Source organism: Ovis canadensis, chromosome 26 (assembly GCF_042477335.2).
Source record: "Ovis canadensis isolate MfBH-ARS-UI-01 breed Bighorn chromosome 26, ARS-UI_OviCan_v2, whole genome shotgun sequence".
NCBI lineage: Eukaryota > Metazoa > Chordata > Mammalia > Artiodactyla > Bovidae > Ovis > Ovis canadensis.
In genome coordinates, this window is record NC_091270.1 from 44,530,672 (window position 1) to 44,554,419 (window position 23,748).

The following is a 23,748-nucleotide window of genomic DNA, read 5'->3' on the forward strand; positions in this document are numbered from 1 at the left end:
TTTTTTTTACCTAGCTCAAGGTCATTCTGATGTTAGCTCCTAACCCATGAGCAGAGATCCTATTTCCTACATCGGTATCCCTTTTTGAGGGGGTGGGGGCACTTGGAGCTGCACACAGGATCTTAGTTCCCTGGCCAGGGGTCGAACCTGCACCCCCTGCAGTAGAAGGGCAGAGTCTTAACCAAGGGATGTCCCCTATCAGTACTCCCTTGATAAATATTTTGACCAAGAGCACCGGATGATGGATTTGTACCCACCCGTGGAAAATCAGAATGATAATCCTTGCAAAACTTCTGCCCTTCGCAAACATGCCATACAGAACTTGGACATTTCAGATGCTGAGTTCTTTGTTGGCAACTGTAGATCATAACCTGTCAGTTACATTGCAAATTTTTTGTTTTTTCTTTTTCTTCTTCCAGTTTAATGAGATACGATAGATTCACTGCGCTGTATAAGTTTACAGCATAATGATTTGACTTATGTACATCATGGAATGATTACCCCCAAGCTGAGTGGAGCTCCATCATGTCACAGAGATTAAATTGCAGTATTTTATATTTATGGCACACTTGCTTTCCCGAAAGTCAACAAGTTCATAAACAGGGATAATAGTTTCTAGTATAAACACTGAGTCTACCAACACGACACATAATCTGTGCCATGAAAAGGCTCTGTCTGCTTCTCTTTAGGCACAAGAAGTTTTTTTTTTCAAAGGCCGTTGCCAAAGTCTTCAAGAAGTCACCAGAGTATCTGAGAGAGAATGTGGGTTTCTGAGCCAAGGGAGTTAGGAATTTAAAAAAAACAAAAACTCAGTTTAGCTGTACGAATATGACTTGGAGCATATTATCATAACTCTGAGTCACAGCACCCTCATCATTCAAATGAGGACCAGACAGACCTTGTAGGACGATTTTGTGTCTGTAACTCAGAGAGTACTTGGGAAATGTTAGTTTCCCCCCTTTCCTCTTGCCGCGTCCGGAGGCAGCCCTAGGTTCCTCCCCCTTCCCCCCCCCAATCAGTCCCATCTCCCACTCAAAGGACAGAACGACCACCATTTATCACAAGCTTCTAAACAAAGCCACACCAGCAGGAAGAAACTGGCCTCACTCCTTGCTTTAGGCCTCCACCTGCATCACCAGAGGTTCTCGGTTTCTTGGAGCAGGAATCTTTCCAACCCCAGAGAGGCCTCCTGAGGAGTAATAAGCCACAGATCTGCCCAAGTCACATCAGAGCTCCCCTCCCCACTCCAGCCCCACCCCAGGCTCGTCTACCGAACACCAGCTACAAGTTTCTCCCTGGGGCTCCACTTCTCTTCTGGATAATCTGTTCTGTTTTCTTCTCCGTTTCCACTCACATGTTCTCCCCTTCGCTTCCCCTTTACTCCCGATTAAAACAGCCTGACAAAGGGCATCTTTTCTAACCTAAAAGACAAACCCGAGGCCGCTCCTCCGGCAGCTCTCTGCTGCCCCCTCTTGTCATAGAACGGAACTGGTCCCCACTCTGGCCACAAACAATCAAGTTTCAGGAATGCTCAGTATTTATTGAGGGCCTATTGTGTGGGAGGGACTGTGGCCAGTATCAGAAATACAGTGATGTGCAAAATCAGAAATGCCTCTGTGTTCCTGGAGCCTACACTATACAGTGGAAAAGCCAGCATTTATCAGCCACTCACGTAAGTCAACTCTTGTCATGAAATCCCATGAGAACCCATAAGAGGGAATTGACCTTGTCAGAGAGGTCCAGGAGGGCTTCCTGGAGGTAGTGACCCAGGCTGAGATGGAAAAATGGGTGGAATAAACAAACAAAGAGGGAGAAGGAACATTCCAGAGGGGAGTCAGAACATTCCAGTTCTAAGGGGAGTTATAACATTCCAGTCAGGTGTTCTAAGGTCTATGGTAAGAGGGATCACAAGGGAAATCAGCGTAGCCAGAGAAGGTGGGGTGGGGAACACAGCTGGGTGGGCTGGAGGCCACTGTTGGGGGACCAGGTAAGAGTTACAGTGGATTAGGGTAAAGCTGTGACGATGGAACCTGGGAGGATAAAAAGATTTGAGAAAACATTTAGGAACTATTTTCCATGTTTAGGAAATAGAATCAAAAGAATTTTATGATGGATTGGACTCCTACAGAGGGTAAGGGGAACAGGTCTCCAAGGACCCCTACTTCCCTGCCCTGCGTAAACGGATGGACACTGCACCCACTATCTGAGTCTGGAGGTGAGTCTGTGACCCGTAAAATGGGTACAAGCAGACAATCGGTTATTCAGATACGGAGTCCAGAAGAGAGGTCTGGAGTGAAGGCGCAAGGGCCTGTGTGCTATCTGAACATGGGCTGCAGTCCTGGAGGGGACTACCCCAGCCAGTAGTTCTCAACTACTGAGCAGGACCCCCAAGGGGGGTGGGAATTTTCCAGGGAAGGGGAGGTAGGGGTGGGTATCTCACAGTGACTGAGGGGTTGCGAACTGCCATTCACAGGGGGGACCCGGGATGCCAGACAACTTGAAAAGCACAGCGCGGTTCGCAGAGAAGAAATGTCCCGTGTGCCACGTGCCATGGAGGTTAAAACCCTGTTTTTAATTATGTGAGCCTAGAATCCAACTTTATCTTCCGTATACACACCAAAGCTTGTATTTCATGCCTAGTTTCAATTTACACTGAATTTCCAGTGTAAGAACCATGTAAATTAAGGGGAAATCGTACTACTGTTTAGTCTTTACCCTGACCTACTCACCATTTCAGAAAACTGCATCACTGCTCGAGGTAACTGAGTGCCAGTTAAACAGCCCTCTGTCCGTCTATGAAGCAGAGTCTCCACAAGGAGCCACCCATGTTCACAACTGATGATTCACACAGAGGCTTAGCACGTGGCTACATCGTGATGCCCTCGTATGGCCAAGCACACATACTGAAATACCTATTACATGCAAAGTTATTTTCTTTATATTACAGAGAAGGCATGATATTTTTAAAATTAAATACTGTTGTAAGAAGCAGGCACTTAGGCTGATGGGATTGGGGACCACCAGGCCAGGGAGAACGTCTACAGTCAGGAACAGAGAGGGCCTTGGATGAGTCTTGATGGTTGTTCAGTTGCTCAGTCGTGTCTGACTCTGTGACCCCCATGGACTAAAGCACATCAGGCTTCCCTGTCCTTCTCCATCTCCCGGAGCTTGCTCAAACTCATGCCCATTGAGTCAGTGATGCCATTCAACCATCTCATCCTCTGTCATCCCCTTCCCCTCCTGTCTTCAATCTTTCCCAGCATCAGGGTCTTTTCCAATCAGTTGGCTCTTTGCATCAGGTGGCCAAAGTATTGGAGCTTCACCTTTAGCATCAGTCCTTCCAATAAATATTTAGGACTGATTTCCTTTAGGATTGACTAGTTTGGTCTCCTTGCAGTCAAAGGGAGTCATCTCCAGCACCACAATTTGAAAGCATCAATTTTTCAGCTCTCAGCCTTCTTTATGGTCCAACTCTCACATCCATATATGACTACTGGAAAAACTGTAGCTTTGACTATAAGGACCTTTGTCAGCAAAGTGATGTCTCTGCCTTTAAATATGTTGTCTAAGTTTGTCACTGCTTTTCTTCCAAGGAGTAAGCGTCTTTTCAGTTCATGGCTGCAGTCACTGTCTGTAATGATTTTAGAGCCCCAAAACAAAATCTGGATTCCAACAATGTTTTTTATGATGTCAGTAGCTCTCTTATTATCAAGGTCCAACCTTCATTGATGGATTCTAATGTTTAATTGCTACCTAGAAAAGGGTCTTGCAAGGGCACACAAAGGAGAAAAGAAACAGAAATGCTGGGTTGGAAAAGCACAAGAAAGAGAATATTTCAAAAAGGAAGACATAGTTAATGACATCCAATGTTGCTGAGAAGTACGGACAAGGACTAGAAAAGGCCTCCATCTTACTTAATCTGGAGGATCTGACAAGGGAAATGTCACTGACAAGTCAGCAAGAGCTGTTTCAGTGGAAAGGAAGTAGTTTATCACCATAACAGAATTATTGAGTATAATTCCATTATACTGAATACAATTCCCTGTGCTATTAGTAGGACCTTGCTATTTATCCATTCAATATCATTCTTTATATAATAGTTAGGATCTTGCTATTTATCCATTCAATATCATTCTTTATATAATACTTAGGACCTTGTTATTTATCCTTTCAATATCATTCTTTATAAAATAGTTCAAGTCAGTTCAGTTCAGTCGCTCAGTCGTGTCCGACTCTTCGCGACCCCATGAATCGCAGCACGCCAGGCCTCCCTGTCCATCACCAACTCCCGGAGTTCACTCAGACTCACGTCCATCGAGTCGGTGATGCCATCCAGCCATCTCATCCTCTGTCGTCCCCTTCTTCTCCTGCCCCCAATCCTTCCCATCATCAGAGTCTTTTCCAATGAGTCAACTCTTCGCATGAGGTGGCCAAAGTACTGGAGTTTCAGCTTCAGCATCATTCCCTCCAAAGAAATCCCAGGGCTGATCTCCTTCAGAATGGACTGGTTGGATCTCCTTGCAGTCCAAGCGACTCTCAAGAGTCTTCTCCAATACCACAGCTCAAAAGCATCAATTCTTCGGTGCTCAGCTTTCTTCACAGTCCAACTCTCACATCCATACATGACTACTGGAAAACCATAGCCTTGACGAGACGGACCTTTGTTAGGACCTTGTTATTTATCCATTCAATATCATTCTTCATAAAATAGTTAGGACCTTATTTATCCGTTCAATAGCATTCTTTATATAATAGCTTGCATCTGCTAACCTGAAACTCCCACTCCACCCCTCTCTCGCTCCCTGCCTGGCACCCACAGCTCTGTCCTCTGTCTGTGAGTCTGTTTCTGGTTTGTGGACAAGTTCATCTGTGTCATATTTTAGATGCCACATACAAGTGCTATCATATATTTGTCTTTGTCTGTCTGACTTCACTTAGTATAAGATTATCTCTAGATCCAACCATGCTGTGCAAATGGCATCATTTCATTCTTCTTTATGGCTGAGTAGTATTTGGTTGTATATATGTACCACATCTTTATCCACTTCTCCTTCAAGGGACATTTGGGTTGTTCCCATATGTTAGCCATTGTGAACAGTGCTGCTATGGACATGGGGGTGCGTGCTGAAGATCTTCCTAACGGGGCTGCAGATAAAGGTGACCTCCAATCACACAAGAATCACTGCCAATGTCTGTGGACAGTGTGGAATGAGCATTGAATGGCAAGCAGTGAAAAATGGGAACTGTGTCTATTCCATTTTGGTACTAAATTATTTTTAGGAAACTTCGAGCACTAGCTATGGGGCTTACAATGATCTTGTCTAAAGACCTTTAGAGACATTGGGCAAGAAAACACAGCAAGGATGCAAAGAAGCTGTAGGAAAAGGTTCAGTGACCAGGTTGCAAAATGTGCGCACACCCTGTAGTTCAGATGTTGCAGAGGAAATGGAGTGTATCTCTTGCACAACTAATCCAGGTTTGCACCTAAATCCCCATCCATTGGGCATAAAGGGAAAATAGTGGATTCGGTCCAAACGAATGAAGCAACTTAAAACAGTCCTCTGAAGTACCACCCATTCTCTCCGGGTAAAAAGGCCTGTCAATTTCTCAGATTTTGCCTCCTCTTCTCCAGGACCATATCTACTGGGGGAAAAGATGCCCTGGAACCTGTGTGGTGTCCTCCGATTTCTCTGACCTTGAAGTGGACATCCTGCTGCTGGGGCAGCCAACCTCAGCACCTGGTGTAGCCCACGATCAGGTCCTGAGGAGCCCCGCCCAGGCCGGGGATGCTCCACTGATGACTCAGCCCCTCCTCTCTGCTCTCCGGGGGTACACCTCCCTGAGGATAACCACATCTTTCATGGTACATTTAGGACATTTTTAAACAGAAAGTAATGATCAGAGAGGATGCTGGCCCTGTAGGTGAAAAGAGGACTGTCCTGGGCAAACTGGGACATCTGGTCACCCCGCACCTGCATCTCCACTACACACTACAGGGCCTTGGCTAAGCATCCACCTGCAGCCTTTTCTGGCATGCACTTCGCAGCTCCCCATTAGGAGACATCCACCACGAGAATACAGAGGCCCTCTGCCTTGCCCAGTGAACAACTCCACATTTTAGCTTGAGACATGCTGGTCATTGTGGTTTCCTCAACTTATCAAGATATTTCTAAAGGTTCCTCTTCACAATCTGACCCCAAGGCATGATTTGGGGGTTGGTAAGGACAATTTAAACCCTGCCTCCATCTTCCTCCTCTCCTCTCTTTGTTCTTGTCCCACCAACTCCCTTCCTCCCACCAAGGAGCAGCAGGACTTGCGACCAAGATGTCACAGCTGGAAGGATGATCTTCTCAACAGGAGAAATGTGAACTGAGTCCTCTAGTCTTAGTTCCTGCTATGTTAAAGCAGGAGCTAAAAACAATTTAGAAAACTGTCCTCAAGAGAAGAGTCTGACTTCAGAAGGCTGTTTACTCTCTTACAGAAAATATCCTGTTATGAAAGTCAACACTGAACATGAATGTCAAGCGTTCCTTCTGTATCACTTCTATTCTCCCCCAAAACAGATTATATGATTTGGACCAGCAAGAGAGACAATGATCTACTCTAAAGTAAAGAAATCTTCTTTACCCCAAAACCTCTATTAGTTTAATCTGTTACAACCCTATTATTATTGCTCTTTAGCTTTCTATTTGCTTATCTGAATATAAACATGGTAATGATCACAGAAGCATGTACACTTAGCAACAGACTGCCAAACTTGATGAAGCAGAAACCGACAGAACTGCAAGGAGAAATATGCAAGCCCACAATGATCCCCTGCAGACTTCAACACCCCTCTATTGGAAATGGAGAGATCCAGCAGGCAGAAAGTCAGTAAAGACGTAGCTGAACAAAGCAACACCATCAGTCAGCTGGATATAACAGACATCTATACACTATTTCATCCGACAACAAGAGAATACACACTCTTCTCCAAGGTTACATGGAACATTCATCAAGAACAAATTCTGGCCACAAAACACATCTTAACAAACTTAAAAGAATAGAAATCATACCATGTCTGCTCTCAGACACAATGGAATTCAACTAGAAGTCAAGCACAGGAAGTAACAAAAATCCCCAAATATGTGGAGATTAAACATCACACTTCTAAATAACACATCAAAAAAGAAACTTTAAAATGGAAAAAAAATTAAAACACATGAAAATGAAAACACAACTTACCAAAATTCGTGGGATACAGAGGAAGAAGTACTTAGAGGTAAGTTCATAGCATTAAATGTATGTAATAGAAAAGAAGAAACATCTAAAATCAATAACATTAAGTCTCCACCAAAAAAGAAGGGCAAATTAAATCCAAAGTAAGTAGAAACAAAGAAATAATAAAAATTAGAGCAGAAATCAATGAACTTGAAAACAGAAAATCAATAGAAAAAAATCAATAAAATCAAAAGCCAGATCTTTGAAAAGATCAATAACACCAATAAACCCTAGTCAGGCTAAAAAAAGAGAGAGGGGATACAAATTAGCAATATCAGGAATGAGAAAGGGAACACCCCTGTAGAAACCATAGATCTCAAAAGGATAATAAAAGAATATTATAAATAAATATTACAGTAACTCTCAGGTTGTATTGATAATTCTGTCATTATTTATTGAGCAACTACCATGCCCCAGGCAACACGGTATGCAATTTACATGAATTACCTTAAAACTTCACAAAAACCTCAAAGAAATTGGACTTACTCTCATATTACAAACAAGAAAAGAAGCTTAAAGAGATTGTAACAGTTGTAGCATCACAGATCTCACAAGTAGTGGAGATGAATTCAGCCCAGCTCTTACTGACCATCAACTCCCAGGCTTTTCCATTCCACCACAGAGCTTCTCAAGCAATGTGGGGTACATAGTTTGGTTATAGTATAGCTCACCCTACCTCCTCTCTGCCAGAAAAAAAAAAAAAGCCACATCATGTCTGCAAAATAAGGAAATATATAAAACTGAGCTGCCTTTGGTCATGAACAGAGAAGTTCTTCCTGTCAGTCTGTGTTTCTAATAATAGTTTGGCTAGTGTAAGACAACTTTCAGCTTCTTTCTCCCAAGGAACAAAGTGATACAAAATAGAGCATGATGGGATATTACAAAGAGATTATTTCTATAGTTCATGCCAGAAACGAAGGAAGCAAATGAGGAAGAGGAGACAAGGGTGAAAATGCTGGCCAGTAAATAAGTCAGAAGAGGTATGAGGGCAGAGGAAAAGAAGGTGAAACACTTGATCTCCGCTAAAATGGAAGAGATAATCCAGGGACTTCCCTGATGGTTCTGTGGTTGAGACGCCACACTTCCACTGTAGGGGGCACAGGTTCCAACCCTGGTTGGGTAACCAAGATCCTGCATGCCACATGGGGTGAAAGAAAGAAAGAAAGAATCTAGTTTATATCTAAGCCTAGCAACTCTTTTCCGTGTGCTGAAACACACCACCCTCCACCACCAGCACCATTACCATCCATCACTTCATATGCTGAAGCTGAAACTGAGAAAATCATCTACTTGTGTGGGCACCATGGTGTCCTGGTACCAGATGTCAATTAAGACAGAGCACTGGCTAAAGTGATCAAAGTTATAGGATAAGTAAAAACCAAGCAGTCACTTGGTTGCCATAAAAAAACAAACCCATGGCAGATTCATGTCAATGTATGGCAAAACCAATACAGTATTGTAAAGTAAAAAAATAAAAAATAAAGAGCACACACACAAAAAAAATGCTCTTTTCTTTATGCTTTCAACTCCTCTCCAGATATTGGCCACCCAACCAGGGAGTGTTTGGAAAACTGAATTTAGAGGCTGAAAGTAGGCAACTTCAGAAATTAGAGAATTCGCCTTCACTTTAAACTACAAGACAACTAGGAAGCCTGCAAGCTGCTTGATGCCACATGTGAAAAATAAAAACTAGAGTTTAGTGGACTTGAGAATAAAGAGAATACGGGCCATGCTAGTACCAAGACTCACTCCCAAGAGTCTCTGAAATTAGGAGCTTTACAGGCATTGATCAATGAAAAATGTAAAGGGATTGTTTTAAAGGAACCTAGGAATACATGCACTGCAGCAGACAGCTAAGTCAAATGACCTTGAACATCTTCCCCCTCTTCCCCAGCCAGCCTTACTCAGTAGCTTTACAGAAACACACAGAAGCCTCTCCTCTCTCCCCGAGAGGCTGTGCATTCTGGGTCTGTGCACTGTTGGCTGGAGACAATCGAGAAAAACTTCTATCTCAGCCCTCCAGGATGCATGCTTTTGCTCAGCATCAGCTAAATAATAAGAATCAGATTCTAAGCAGAAGCTCCTGGTTCTAACATTTTCAGGCATCATCAGATGCTGTATTGGTCCAACAGCCAAGTGCTTCCCAAAGACTAAACTGTGCCCATGTGACTAAAAGAATGCGCTAATTGCATAATTCCTTTGAAAGAACCATCAAAATCCACATTTTCAATTACAAACGCTTTTCCAGTCTCAACATAAAACATTCTTGAAAACTCTGTCACTAGGCAGATGTCTTTAGAGAGGAGCTTATTTTCCCAAAGGCACCGAGTTATAATTGGATATTCTGTTAAGAAAGACTAAGCATCGAGTAAATCACAGGCGTACAGAAGTGACAATGGGATAGAAAAGCAAGGACACCTACAAATTCCCATGATGGAACCTAGAGACTTTATACTAAGTCATAAAATGATAGTGGTGGTAGCCACCTAGGAGATCAGCTGTCCCCAGTACCCGTCCACCTGGTCTGGCCCCATCATAACGTCCTGGGAAGCTGGTAAAGAGCACAGGTTCCCAGATCTCATCTCCAGAGACACTGAATTGATACGCTGTGGAAAACAAAATGCTGTATTTTCTTCTCAACTCTTCCAGGTGATTCAAGACACTAGGGAGGGGGGCATGACTCATATAAGTAACACTCCATGTTTTTCTCCTACATTTACTGATCAAATGCTAATGGCTTCATCAGTAAACAAATGAACCTAATGAATCTGTATTCACATTTTTAGACGTTAAAGTTTTTGGCTGTGGATTATATGACAACCCTTGCACAACTTAGATTTTAATCATTGTGCCTTGCATGCAACTGAAATATATAGTCACTAATGATTTGGCTTCCCTGGTGGCTCAGACGATAAAGATTCCGCCTGCAATGCAGGAGACCTGGGTTCGATCCCTGGGTAGGGAAGATCCCCTGGAGGAGGGCATGGCAACCCACTCCAATATTCTCACCTGGAGAATCCCCATGGACAGATAGCGTGGTGGACTCCTGTCCATAAGGACACAACTGAGCAACTAAGGACAGCGCAGTGATCTGAATGTCAAATTCAGACGTCAGTACTTTCCTATACTCAGTAAAGTAAAGTATGCAGATGTCAATAAGCTTAAGGATTAAATATTACAGGCTTATGTAAGCAAAATATTTAGTGATCAATAATTTACTGATTTTTTTTTCATCGTATCAGGAAGGAAATGAAGAGCATTTTCTATGCATCACAGTTGTGGTAAGTTGGTGACACAAGATTGAACTAAGCATCTGAGAGGCCGAGGAGTTAAACGAATGTGTACCGTGAATTTTGCTCCTTGGACACCTATATAAATGAAAATAGGTACCACTAAGACATCAGGACGTCGAGTCTATCTTGAAATTACATCTCAGATCTACCCATTTCTTTCTCCCCTGCCTCCTACCCTAATGCACTTCAATTCAGTTCAGTCACTCAGTCGTGTCTGACTCTTTGGGACCCCATGAATCACAGTATGCCAGGCCTCCCTGTCCATCACCAGCTCCTGGAGTCTACCCAAACTCATGTCCATCAAGTCGGTGATGCCATCCAGCCATCTCATCCTCTGTCATCCCCTTCTCCTCCTGCCCCCAATCCCTCCCAGCATCAGAGTCTTTTCCAATGAGTCAATTATTCGCATGAGGTAGCCAAAGTATTGGAGTTTCAGCTTCAGCATCATTCCTTCCAAAGAACACCCAGGACTGATCTCCGTTAGGATGGACTGGTTGGATCTCCCTGCAGTGCAAGGAACTCTCAAGAGTCTTCTCCAACACCACAGTTCAAAAGCATGAATTCTTCGGCACTCAGCTTTCTTCACCGTCCAACTCTCACATCCATACATGACCACTGGAAAAACCATAGCCTTGACTAGACGGACCTTTGTTGGCAAAGTAATGTCTCTGCTTTCGAATATGCTGTCTAGGTTGATCATAACTTTCCTTCCAAGGAGTAAGCGTCTTTTTAATTTCATGGCTGCAATCACCATCTGCAGTGAGTTTGGAGCCCCAAAAAATAAAGTCTGCCACTGTTTCCACTGTTTCTCCTTCTATTTCCCATGAAGTGATGGGACCGGATGCCATGATCTTAGTTTTCTGAATGTTGAGCTTTAAGCCAACATTTTCACTCTCCTCTTTCACTTTCATCAAGAGGCTCTTCTTCTTCACTTTCTTCACTTTCTGCCATAAAGGTGGTGTCATCTGCATATCTGAGGTTATTGATATTTCTCCCAGCAATCTTGATTCCAGCTTGTGCTTCTGCCAGCCCAGCGTTTCTCATGATGTATTCTGCATATAAGTTAAATAAGCAGGGTGATAATATACAGCCTTGACATACTCCTTTTCCTATCTGGAACCAGTCTGTGTTCCATGTCCAGTTCTAACTGTTGCTTCCTGACCTGCATACAGGTTTCTCAAGAGGCAGGTCAGGTGGTCTGGTATTCCCATCTCTTTCAGAATCTTCCACAGTTTATTGTGATCCACACAGTCAAAGGCTTTGGCATAGTCAATAAAGCAGAAATGGATGTTTTTCTGGAACTCTCTGCTTTTTCGATGATCCAGCGGATGTTGGCAATTTGACCTCTGGTTCCTCTGTCTTTTCTAAACCAGCTTGAACATCAGGAAGTACACGGTTCACATATTGCTGAAGCCTGGCTTGGAGAATTCTGACCCTAATACAGAGCTGCAGCATTTCCACTTATTTCACGAAACTGTGTCCTGCCTCTACTTTCACATTCCAATCCCCTCTCCAAGGAGAACCCACAGGGCTCTTTTCAAAGCACATCTCAGAACAGAACAAAATAAAAATCAGAGCACAGCACCTCTGGTTAAAACTTTCTGCTATTTCCCCATTGCTCTTACAACAAATCCAGCCCTCTCACTCTACGTTAGGGAGCCCTTTCACCTGGCCCTCGTCTCACACTCCAATCTCATCTTGTACTATCCTCCTTCACACGCACACTGACTCCAGCACAGTGACCTTCCTTCTGACCTTCCATCATATTAAACTCCTTCCCCTCTCATCTGTATCTGCAGTTCCCCCTCCCTGAAATGAATTCCCTCCATGTCACAGGAATGATTCCTCTCATCTTTCAAGATTCAACCTCAAATGTTACATCTTCAGAGACGCTTCCCTGATCACTCCATCTCAAGCCAACATGCCTGTCCCTGCCTGGTAGCATCCTATTTACCAAACTCACAGGCTCCATGAGGCTTCACTCTTGGTTCAGTGGTAAAGAATCCGTCTGTCAAGGCAGGGGACTCGTCTTCAGTTCCTGGGTCAACAAAGATCCCCTGGAGAAGGAAATGGCAACCCACTCCATATTCTTGCCTGGTGGGCTACAGTCCACAGGACTTGCAAAGAATCAGACACGACTTAGCGACTAAACAACAGCTACCAACTAAGCCCCATGAGGGCAGACCCTGCTGCAGACAAGCTTGTAGAATCAGCTTATGGAACCACTATAACCCCAGCAGCCAGCACAGTGCCACACATGAAAAAAATGGTTCTTCCATCCCAGCTCCACAACATCAGGAAGGAATATATCCTGAGATAGTCTCAAATTCTCCCAAATTACATGTAGCGCATGATTTCCTGAAACAATGGAGTTTCATAGCCTATTCATACACATCCAAACCTTAAGTTAGTCCAGTGTTCTACTCCTTATCTAAATATCTAACAATTCCATGGACAGTCCATGGGGTTGCAAAGAGTCGGACATGACTGAAGCGACTTAGCACACACGACTGATGACTGCTGTATTTTATTTCTTAAAATACATCTCTTTGTCCTCATTTCCATTATCAGCCCTAGTGGATTACTTTCTTCCTTCAGAGAGGTTACTTTGTCACTAATAAAGAAAATGCTGAATATTTCAGGAGATTTCCAGCTTACGCAACAATATAACACAGAGCCAACTAAGAGATGGACAGACACTGGTTGTTCTTTTTTCCTTCTTCTCTTTTCTCCTTTTTTTAAATTTGTATTTGATTTTGGAGTACATTTGGCTTACAATGTTGTGTTAGCTTCAGGTGTACAGCAAAGTGATTCAGTTATACATATATTTACTCTTTTTCGGATTCTTTTCCCATGTAGGTTATTACAGAGTATCAAGTAGAGTTCCCTGTGCTATCAGGTAGGTCCCTGTTGATGATCTATTTTATATACAGTAGTGGCACATGAATCTCCCCAGCTACCCACTTCTCCAAGGCCAGAAAACTCTAATCTGTGCCCTAGAACTTACTGAGATGGGGTGGATCAAACTGTGAACGTAAACTCTGCGAAAAGACATTTTCTGCTGCCCTTCCTTTCCAGCTGAAGCTGTTCTGGGTCTGTTTTGTCTTTTAATCTTAAAAAGCAAGAAAACTTACCCATTAAAGCCGCCTGGTTTTGTTTTGGGGGCCCATGAGAGATGTGGCTGCCTGCTCTGAAGAACGAGCCGCCAGATTGGTCTCGCAGGATTTCTGGGTGGCAGAGAATCAGCCCAGAACTGGATGGGCACCAGCATATCCAGCGGCCCAAACTGCTGAAACTGCAGTGATGCAATCTGTCCGCTGCCTCCAGCAGGACAAGGCCTGGCTCTTGGCACTTGTCACTCCCACGCTTCCTTTCAGATTTGTAAACCTAACCCGAGAAGTGCTTTCCGATTTTCAGTCCCTTCTCTTCTTCCTTTCATCTTTATACCATCACACGCTCTCAAAGACTGGACAGGGTCAAAAAAGCTAAGTCAGAAACAAGGGGGAGAGAGCTCCCAGTCCTGACAAGACAACTCTTACCACTAAACATTATGACCCTCACGACAGCCTTTGTCCTTAGACCAGACTAACTCCAGCAAAACTCGGCTGATTTATTTAGCTGGAAAGACTGAAAATCAGATAATACGAAAAGGCAATTTCTTGATGGAAGGAAATGAGTACCTTAGCTGTAAAATATTAATGCCTTTGCATAATGAACACTCTTCCTGAAAGGTATCTTAAGAAAGCAAAAAAAGTCTAGGATTTGGATAATTTATTAATAGCTGTTCTTACTATCTTTGTGCTTCACTACTCCTAGGACAAAATGTCTTTGTTAATTCACTTTTTATTGATATCAAATTAATACCTACATATAGCTTTCAGTGTGAAATAGTTTTATCAAGACAGTAACACAGGAGAGCAGGGTGCTACCACCGCATTCCCTATTTCCACGTGCCACGTCGATTTTTCCAGGTGTTTCTTCTGTATTTGCATTTCAAAAATATCTAAATAACACATTCACTGGGCTATTTCTTGATTTTTCAGTTTTAGATAATTCCTATTGTCTTGTTACTATGGAAGGTATAGATTTAATTCTCCCATCCCCTCACACACACACTTGTCTTCCCTCTTCATCCATTTCTGATTAAGTGTCTATCAAGTGCTTTCATTATTACAAGTATAAACACTGTTTACGGCTGTGCCAAATCTGTGCATTACTGCTAAGTTTTCTTTTTTGAAAATCTGTTTTGTTTTCATTTGGTTTGGTTTCAAAATCTCTGGGCCAACCCTCTCCACACCTTCTAACACCTCCCCACAACCTGCAAAATCCTTCTCAAGCCAATATTCCTTGTGGACAAATTGATATACAGCTGACAGATCATGAATCTTCAACACTAGAGATTCTGAGTAAGTTTGCAGTGGGGCCCAGAGGCTTAGGAGTTTGTTTGTTAGTCTGTGCATCTATGATCTTAGGATGAGCTAGGTTTGGGAACCACTCACCCACAGCAAAGCAAGTAAGACCAAAAACTCTCAAGCTTTAGAAATTTAAGTGGCAGAGAATTAAATTTTGGTTCTGTTCTCCCCCATTCTCGTATCACTTGCAGCAACTTCCTAGAGATAGTAATGAATGTGAAAGAACTACCCACACCTTCTATTACATGAATGATCAATAATACTTTCACAACTCCTACCCAAAGGGCTGAAGTTTTGGCCAAGGTTTTGGTTTCCCTGCTTTCCAACCATGGACAGTGACGCCACAACACTGAGGATTTTCTAGTAAGACTGATAACCCATCATCTCCCACTGATGTGACGAAGGGTACAAGAGAGCTGCCGGCAGGGCCTGCAGAGTCAGAGTCCATGGTGAGGATCTGGAATTTTAACAAGATGGGAGGTCGCTGCAGATGTCTGAGCAGAGCTCTGAGAGTGGGTTTACCTTCTGGAAAGATTATGCGATAATTATTTGCTCAAGCAAAAATGAAAAGTCAATTATTTTAATTGAGACATAGTTGATTTAAAATATCATGTTAGTTTCAGGTATACAACAGAGTGATTCACAAGTTTCATACATTATACTTCCTTTATAGTTATTATGAAATATTGGCCTTATTCCCTGTGCTGGACAGTATATCTTTGTAGCTTATTTTTTTTATACATAGCAGTTTGGACATGGGACTTGATTACTGCAAAGATGTACATATGCAGGTAGGTACACCTATACATATCTATACATTCATCGTACTCACATATGATCTATCACTCAGTTACAAGCTTCTTTTCCATGTTCAATGTTGCTGCTGTCCACACAGTCCAAAATAAGTCCATTTCTTCCTCCGCCTCCTAAGTAAATATTAATCTGGCAAAAGCAGTTACCATTACCTGCATTCAATAGGCAGGGCCCAGAAAAGTCAGGTGGCACAGAGGCAAAAATGCAGGAGACCTGGGTTCAACCCTTGGGTAGGGAAGATCCCCTGGAGGAGAAAATGGCAACCCACTCCAGTTCTTGCCTGGAGAATTCCCATGGACAGAGGAGCCTGGCGGGCTACAGCCCATGGGGTCGCAAGAAGTTCAACATGACTGAGCACGCATGCGTGCGTGCGCGCGCGCGCGCGCGCGCACACACACACACACACAGAGGAAAATCAACCTCCAGAGAAAAACCGCTAATAAGGATTGACTCATAATGGCTGATATCAGCAGAAATTACCCCCGAGAACGGTTCACAGATGCATTACTCACGAAGTCTCAGGGACGCTCTGTACAGTGCAGACACCCCCAGTGGCAGAATTCACAGAGGGAACGAAGGAGAGCTTGTTCTACAGCTCATGGATTCCTCAGCGAGGTCACGAATACAGAAAGGGGTGAGAGAAGAGCCTGTGAGGAGATGAATACGGCGCTTCCATGAAGAGGCCTGTTGCCCTGCTCTGAAAATCCTGCTCCAACAGAGCTCCCTAGAGAAATCTGAAATATGTCCTTGAAGTTTGGAGACACAGAGGACGAGTGCCTACCTGAGGAACTCAGGAGGGTGAGGATCAGGTGCAACCGCCCTCTCCGATACGTCTCACCCGGGAATGGTGATCTGCCTGCATGACAGAGGAAAGGGGGACAGCTGTGCTGTGGTCTGCCTACACCCCCGAAGCTCCTCCCTCCAACACATGTGAGCACATGGGGAGTCTTGGGTCCTCAAAGAGCCCTAGGCAGACACAGCTCAGCAGAAAGAAGCTGGATGCGCTGCGGGACCCAGGAGCTAGGAAGCCATCCCACATGTGTACCCTAAGCAGAGATGCAACTTCCTGGAAAAGGACACTGAAAACGCCAGGATTCCAGCGGGAAAACTCGAAATGCCACAAAAAGGGCCCAGAATAGAAAAAGTATAATCATCTGCCACACCCCATCAAGGCCATCCTCTCTAGCCACTTGTTGAGTTCACAGGACATGAAGCCACACAGCCAAGTAAGAAATATCCTGTCTGCTTAATTCTCCTCACTGTCTTCATGATATCGCTGCCAGGCTCCACAAAGCAGACAGTGCAGGATGGAGGAGGTGAGGAGAGGATAGAGGGAGGAAAGACCTGCCCTGCAGAAGAAGAAGCATCACAGGCTTGCGGCAGCGTGAGAGAGGTCCCTTGGACTGCAAGGAGATCAAACCAGTCCATCCTAAAGGAAATCAGTCCTGAATATTCATTGAGAGAACTGATGCTGAAGCTGAAGCTCCAATACTTTGGTCACCTGATGCGAAGAACTAACTCACTGGAAAAGACTCTGAAGCTGGGAAAGACTGAAGGCAGGAGGAGAAGGGGACAACAGAGGATGAGATGGTTGGGTGGCATCATCGACTCGATGGACATGAGTTTGAGCAAGCTCTGGGAGTTGGTGATGGACAGGGAAGCCTGGTGTGCTGCAGTCCATGGGGTTGCAAAGAGTTGGACACGACTGAGCAACTAAACTGAACTGAAGAGAGGTCCGAGCTGGGGACGCAAAAATACGTAACCCCAGGCATGGCCATGGGGCTGAACACTCCATTTACTAAGTTTGAAACTGTATTTGCAACTGAAAGTGACCACACAATTATCCATTCCCTGAGAGTTAGTGCAAAAGTCAGAGTTCTGCCAGTTTCCAGTTAGGGGATGGTGAAAACCCCCTGAATGAGGTCTTACAGGATCAGCAAGAAACATAAGAACCTGTGCTTCCGAACATAAACGTAAAATGGCTTCAAGACGTACATGTAACACACGGCACCATAAAACTCCTAGAAGAGAGCACAGACAAAACATTCCCTGACATACATCCTAGGAACGTTTTCTTAGGTCAGTCTCCCAAGCCAATAGAAATAAAATCTTTCAAAAAAAAAAAAAATTCTGGTTCATAAAATCTTCGAGGTCACAAAATCCTTCGAGTTTCCATTTCCATTAATTAGGTCAGCCTTTGATACCTGAATCATTTTCCTGCCTTTTCTTCTTCAGTCCTGCTGAGCCAGAGTCCCATCTGCAGTTTTCGGTGACCTACTTAATTAGAATTCGGAAGCCTCAGACAGGAATAGTGTGCTGTGTTCAATCTGTTTTGCTCCACAGACCTTATTAAAGAACTGAATTTCTAATCCAATCTGTTAAAACCATATACTGTAAGCAATCCTCAAGTCCAAATATCCAGGTTTTTATAGTTATGAGTGCACATTCACATACAGTTTGGGGGAGGGAGCCCTGGATCGGATCAGGGCACCTTGGTTCTCCGCCCAACTCCTGGCTGTTAACCTCTGTGTCTCTTGACACATCCCTACCCTTCCGGAGCCTCAGTCCCCCTGCCTGTACAAAGAGGAGGTTATACTCCTAGGTCCTTTCGGGCTCCAAGTCTCTGAGACTGTTTCCTGAGTGTCAAATGTGCACAAGGCATTGTGCTCATACAGAGGGGAGGGGAGACACAAAGATGGGGCGATGCCGCCCTGTCATCATAAAAAAAGAAAGAACGAACTTCACAGTCTATCGTGCAAGAAATGATACAGGCCAGAAGCAAATATCGTTACCTTATTTTTCTTCTTTATTCCCCATTACTGTTGCTGTGCCCGACATGTAGAGGCTCAATGAAACAACATAAAAAAAGATACAAAATGCCTATGGACATTTAGAGAAGAGAAGCTACATCTAATAGAGGGGAATTATAAATACAGGTGCTACATTTGAGTTGGGTTTTTAAAATAATTTTTATTTTGGGGGGAGCGCATTGCATAGCATCCAGGACTTTTGTTCCCCAACCAGGGATTGAACCCACACCCCCTACAGTGGGGGCACAGAGCCTTAACCACTGGGCCACCAGGGAAGTCTCCTTGAGCTGGTTTCTAAAAGGCCATTCTATTTCACTGGCTCCATAACACTGGCCTCTAATTTGATGCAAAATCTTAAGCCAAAGTTAGAGTCTCCATGCTTTGGTTTCAGTATATCCTTCAATCTTAATCTCTCTCTTACATGAAACTAAGCTATAGCCATCCAATCTCCTTGCTGTAACCTCAGATATTACCCATAATTTTCTAACTCCATGCCCCCATTCTTGCTGATTTTCATACTGAAATGTCCTCCATTCCCAATATAATCCAATTCCATTCTCCTTCAAGTTCCACTTCAAATTCCCCCTATTTTATGAAGATCTTATGAAGCCTTTCCTGATCCTTCCACTCATATGTACTCTCCCGTCTTTGAAATCCCACAAGACTTGCTGACATTTCTCTTATGGTATATACAAAGGTGGTTCAGTGGTAAAGAATCCGCCTGCAGGAATAAGCGTTCAGTCCCTGGGTGGGGAAGATGCCCTGGAGGAGGACATGGCAAGCCGCTCCAGTATTCTTGCCTGGAGAATCCCATGAACAGAGGAGCCTGGTGGGCTACAGTCCATGCGGTCTCAAAGAGTCAGACACAACAGCATGCATGCACACTAGGCTTCCTGGCAACCAGATATGTGAGTGCTCACCTCAACAGAAGCAAACAGACAAACAGCAAAGCAACCATTACTGAATTTCTTAACATGAATGTCTCAGATAGAATGCCAATTACTCAGTAATTTGGTAAAATACTATGTGTTGTGATGATGTTTATGATTTCAACAGAGTAACTCCAGCGTAATTTGTAAACTTTCAGATATTTTCCCTAATAATTCAAGATCATTGATTACTGACCTTTTAGAAAAGTTTTGTCTAATTTACCTTACATTTCAAGCCTGAATGTATCCCCCTGTAGTGGTTTTCCCTTCTTCATCAGCACTTTATCCTGTATTCCAGGATATTCTTTCTATGTAATCTGTCAGCAGAGTCAAGAATACCAAAGTCTTAATTCCACGTAGGCAGACCTCTTCTGACTCCCACACACATACACACTTAACACTGTTTTATATTCCTATTTTACTTTATTTTAAATAATAAGCCTATTTTTGTTAATTTTTCATCTTCTCAAATGACACTTTAAAGGTTGGTGTAAAAATAATAATCATCATCATCAGTGGAAAATTCATTACTGAATTTCCAAACTGGTGAAAAAGTGAAGGTTCTATATTTTTCCAGAAAAAGGAGAAGGGAAAAAAAAGGCACACTACAAAGGATGGGAAATCAAAATAGCTCTGGATTCCTCAGCAGTAACACTAGAAGTCAGAAGACAGGGGGTCAGTGTCTTAAAAATTCAGAAAGAAAAGAATTTCCAAACTAGAATTCTGTCCTGAGCAAAAGCATCAGTAAACGTAAGGGTAAAATAAGCATATGGTCACACATACAAAGTCCCTGAAAAACTTGCCTTCCATGAACCCTTCTCAGAACACACTGAAATAAAGACACAGACTGGCACTTCTGGGGTCCAGTGCTTGTGACTCTGTGCTTTTCACTGCAGGGGAAGTAGGTTCGATCCCCGCTCTGGGAATTAAGATCCCACATACCACATGCTGCGTGCGTGCTAAGTCACTTCAGTTGTGTCTGACTCTTTGTGACCCCATAGACTGCAGCCCGCCAGGCTCCTCTGTCCATGGGGTTCTCCAGACAAGAACACTGGAGTGGCTTGCCATGTCCTCCTCCAGGGGGTCTTCCCGACCCAGGAATCGAACCCGCATCTCTTATGTCTTCTGAGATTGCATGCTGGTTCTTCACCACTAGTGCCACCTGGGAAGCCCACCGCACGTTACGGCATCACCAAATAAATAAATAAATAAAGACACAAACCAAGAAAGAGGAAGATAAGACATAACAGAAACAGAAAATCCCACACATGAGTGAAATAGAGGAAATCCCTGCAGTGATAGGCAGCCAGGTCAGTACCTGGGCACCAGACAGAAAGGATGATGGCTCAAGTGGACAGGTCAGGAATCTCTGGGAGATGCTTCTCTAAGAATATCTGGGGACTTCGTTGGTGGTGCAGTGGTTGGGACTTTGCCTTCCAGTGCAGTGGGTGCGGGTTTGATCCCTGGCCAAGAAGCTAAGATCCCATGTGCCTCCAGGCCAAAAAACAAAACATAAAACAGAAGCAATATTGCAATAAAGACTTTAATAATGGTCCACATCAAAAAAAAAATATATATATCTGTTGCTTCTCCAGGGAAAACAATTTGTGCAGCAAAAGAAATCTTAGTATCTTAAATCATGGCTCACTGTGACTACATGAAGATGCAGAAACTAGATGTTTTTCTAAAATGATGATATAACTTTCGAGGAAGAATGTGGGGCCAGGAAATGAGTGGGAGGAGCAGGGTGAGGAAGGACAGTTAAATACTCATCCTCCATAGTAAGAATCAATATATAATGCCCCCAAACTGAAAAACCACGAAGTCACAATCTTAGTGCGTTACTTGGAAATACTGGAGCTATATGTGCATGTATAACATGTTAAAAGTTTTAAATATTTAAGATAGTGACTATGATGTGATCGCTCTGGATATTGGTTTGGAAATATTCAGTAAATGTAAATTCATACCAAATAATTCCACTTCTGGGTATGAGTCCTCATGGAATCTCACCCATGTACGTGGATGGTTTATCGTAGTATTTTTTGTCATAAGCAAGGTTTTGCTTTACTTTTTAAATTCATTTTTATTGGCATATAGTTGCTTTACAATGCTGCATTAATTTCCACTGTAAAGCAAAGTGAGTCAGCTATATGTATACATAGATCTCATTTTGGGGGGGTTTCCTTCCCATTTGGGTCACCACAGAGCTTTGAGAAGAGTTCCCTGTGTATTACAATACGTTCTCATTCGTTACCTTAGTTATGTGAAAGTGAAAGTGTGCGAAAGTGAAAGTTGCTCAGTTGTGTCTGACTTTGCAACCCCATGAACTGTAGCCCACCAGGCTCCTCTGTCCATGGGGATTCTCCAGGCAAGAATACTAGAGTGCATTGCCGTGCCCTCCTCCAGGGGATCTTCCCAACCCAGGGATCGAACCCAGGTCTTCTGCACTGCAGGCAGAGTGTTCACTATCTGAGCCATGACACAAGGCTTAATGCATAGTATTGATAGTGTATATATGTCAACCCCAGCCTCCCAGTTTATCCCATCTCTTTTCCCCCGTGGTATCCATGAATTTGTTCTCTACTTCTGTGTCTCTATTTCCATAAGCAAGTTTTCTTTTAAAACAACTTAAATGTCTAACAACAGGAAAATGGTTAAATGAAGTGTGATAAATACAATGGAATTCTATGTAACAGTAAAATGGGTGAACTAGAGCTATAAGGACACATTAATAAGCCTTCAAAAATCATGTAGGAGAAAAAGGAAGATATAGAAAGTTAACTTATCATGCTATGTAATTTTCAAAACATACAAAATAATGCTTTATGTTGTTTAAGTGCACACAGACACACACACACACACACACATATGAATTTCAGAATTATAATCCCCTCTGGGGTAAGACGGAAGGGAATGTGATGGGGTCAGGGAAGGGCTCATAGAAGCTTTCAATTTTACTTGTAATATTTTATTTTTTAAGCTACGTAGTAGGTTTTCTATATACATTACCTATATATTTTTGTGTCTTACTGAAATATGTCTAGGGGCTTCTGTTAAAATTGGGAAAATTAAACTCATATATTTAATGTTGCCTTATCTCAAAACACCAATAGAGGATTATTTGTTGTTTAGTCTCTAAGCTGTGTCAGACTCATTGGTGACCACACGGACTGTAGCCCACCAGGCTCCTCTGTCCAGGGGATTTCCCAGGCAAGAATACTGGAGTGGGTAGCCCTTTCCTCCTCCAGGGGATCTTCCCAACTCAGGGATCAAACCAGAATCTCCTGCATCTCCTTCATTGGCAGGCGGGTTCTTTATCGCTGAGCCACCACGGAAGGCCCCCCTTGCTCTGGAGCCCTGGCCACCTGTAGGGCCCACACACCACCTGATTCCTGCTGAGGCCACTTTCCGCTTTATTGAAGTTGTTGTTAGGCAGAACACTGAAGATGACTCAGCCCTACACCCCAGTCTCAGTCCTGCCACTCCAAAGCCAGCACCACCACACTCACACACACGTTCACAGGCACACACACATTCACAGGCACACACACATTCACACTACTCTAAAGCAGCTGTCCTTGCCCTGACTTCCTAACGTAAGTGACTAATCTTGCCTATATCCCGTCGAGCTTGCTAATCTGTATTCCCCCACACCCACCATCACTCAGCGTCCAAGAGTTCCATATTTCTAACAGCCGCTGGCATCTCGCCACCTCCACCTGGCTGGGTCTGGCGGCCCTTCAATCCCAGCATGACATATAATCAGCCTGGGGGAGGGATGAATACCAGCTTGCTGTAGAAAGCTGATGTGGAACACTCTTTTTATTTCTGACTAGTGAAATAAAAGATACTGTGCTGAGTGTGTGTCCAATGACACATGTTACGGTAATCAAAACCTCCCGGCTGTTACCACAGATGATATTCTGAATTGGTATCAACCGTGTAACCGATACCCAGTTCCTAAATACCAAATCCAGTGAGCGTGGTACCCAACTGTGAAAAGGTGAGAAGAAACAGTTCTTCTCCCCCATAATAAATGCCAGGTGGCCCGGCCCACCACCCATCTGCTGGTGCAGCTCGCATATTTATTATATTGGCTCAGTGCTCAGGCCTTCTCTGTGGCAAGCGTAGGGGTTCAGGCAGGCAATGAGCTTTCAAGGGGAGCCCCCATGTCCTCCTTGGGAGAAAAGTAGTAACTCAGCTTCGGAGGGGGATGTCAGCAAACACG

General features: G+C 43.6%; 1 protein-coding gene across 4 annotated transcripts in view; it reads right to left on the reverse strand.

Moving 5' to 3' along the window:
• Window positions 1–23,748, reverse strand: part of FUT10 (fucosyltransferase 10) — an 83,569-nt gene that overhangs the window by 37,734 nt on the left and 22,087 nt on the right. The window lies entirely within an intron of this gene.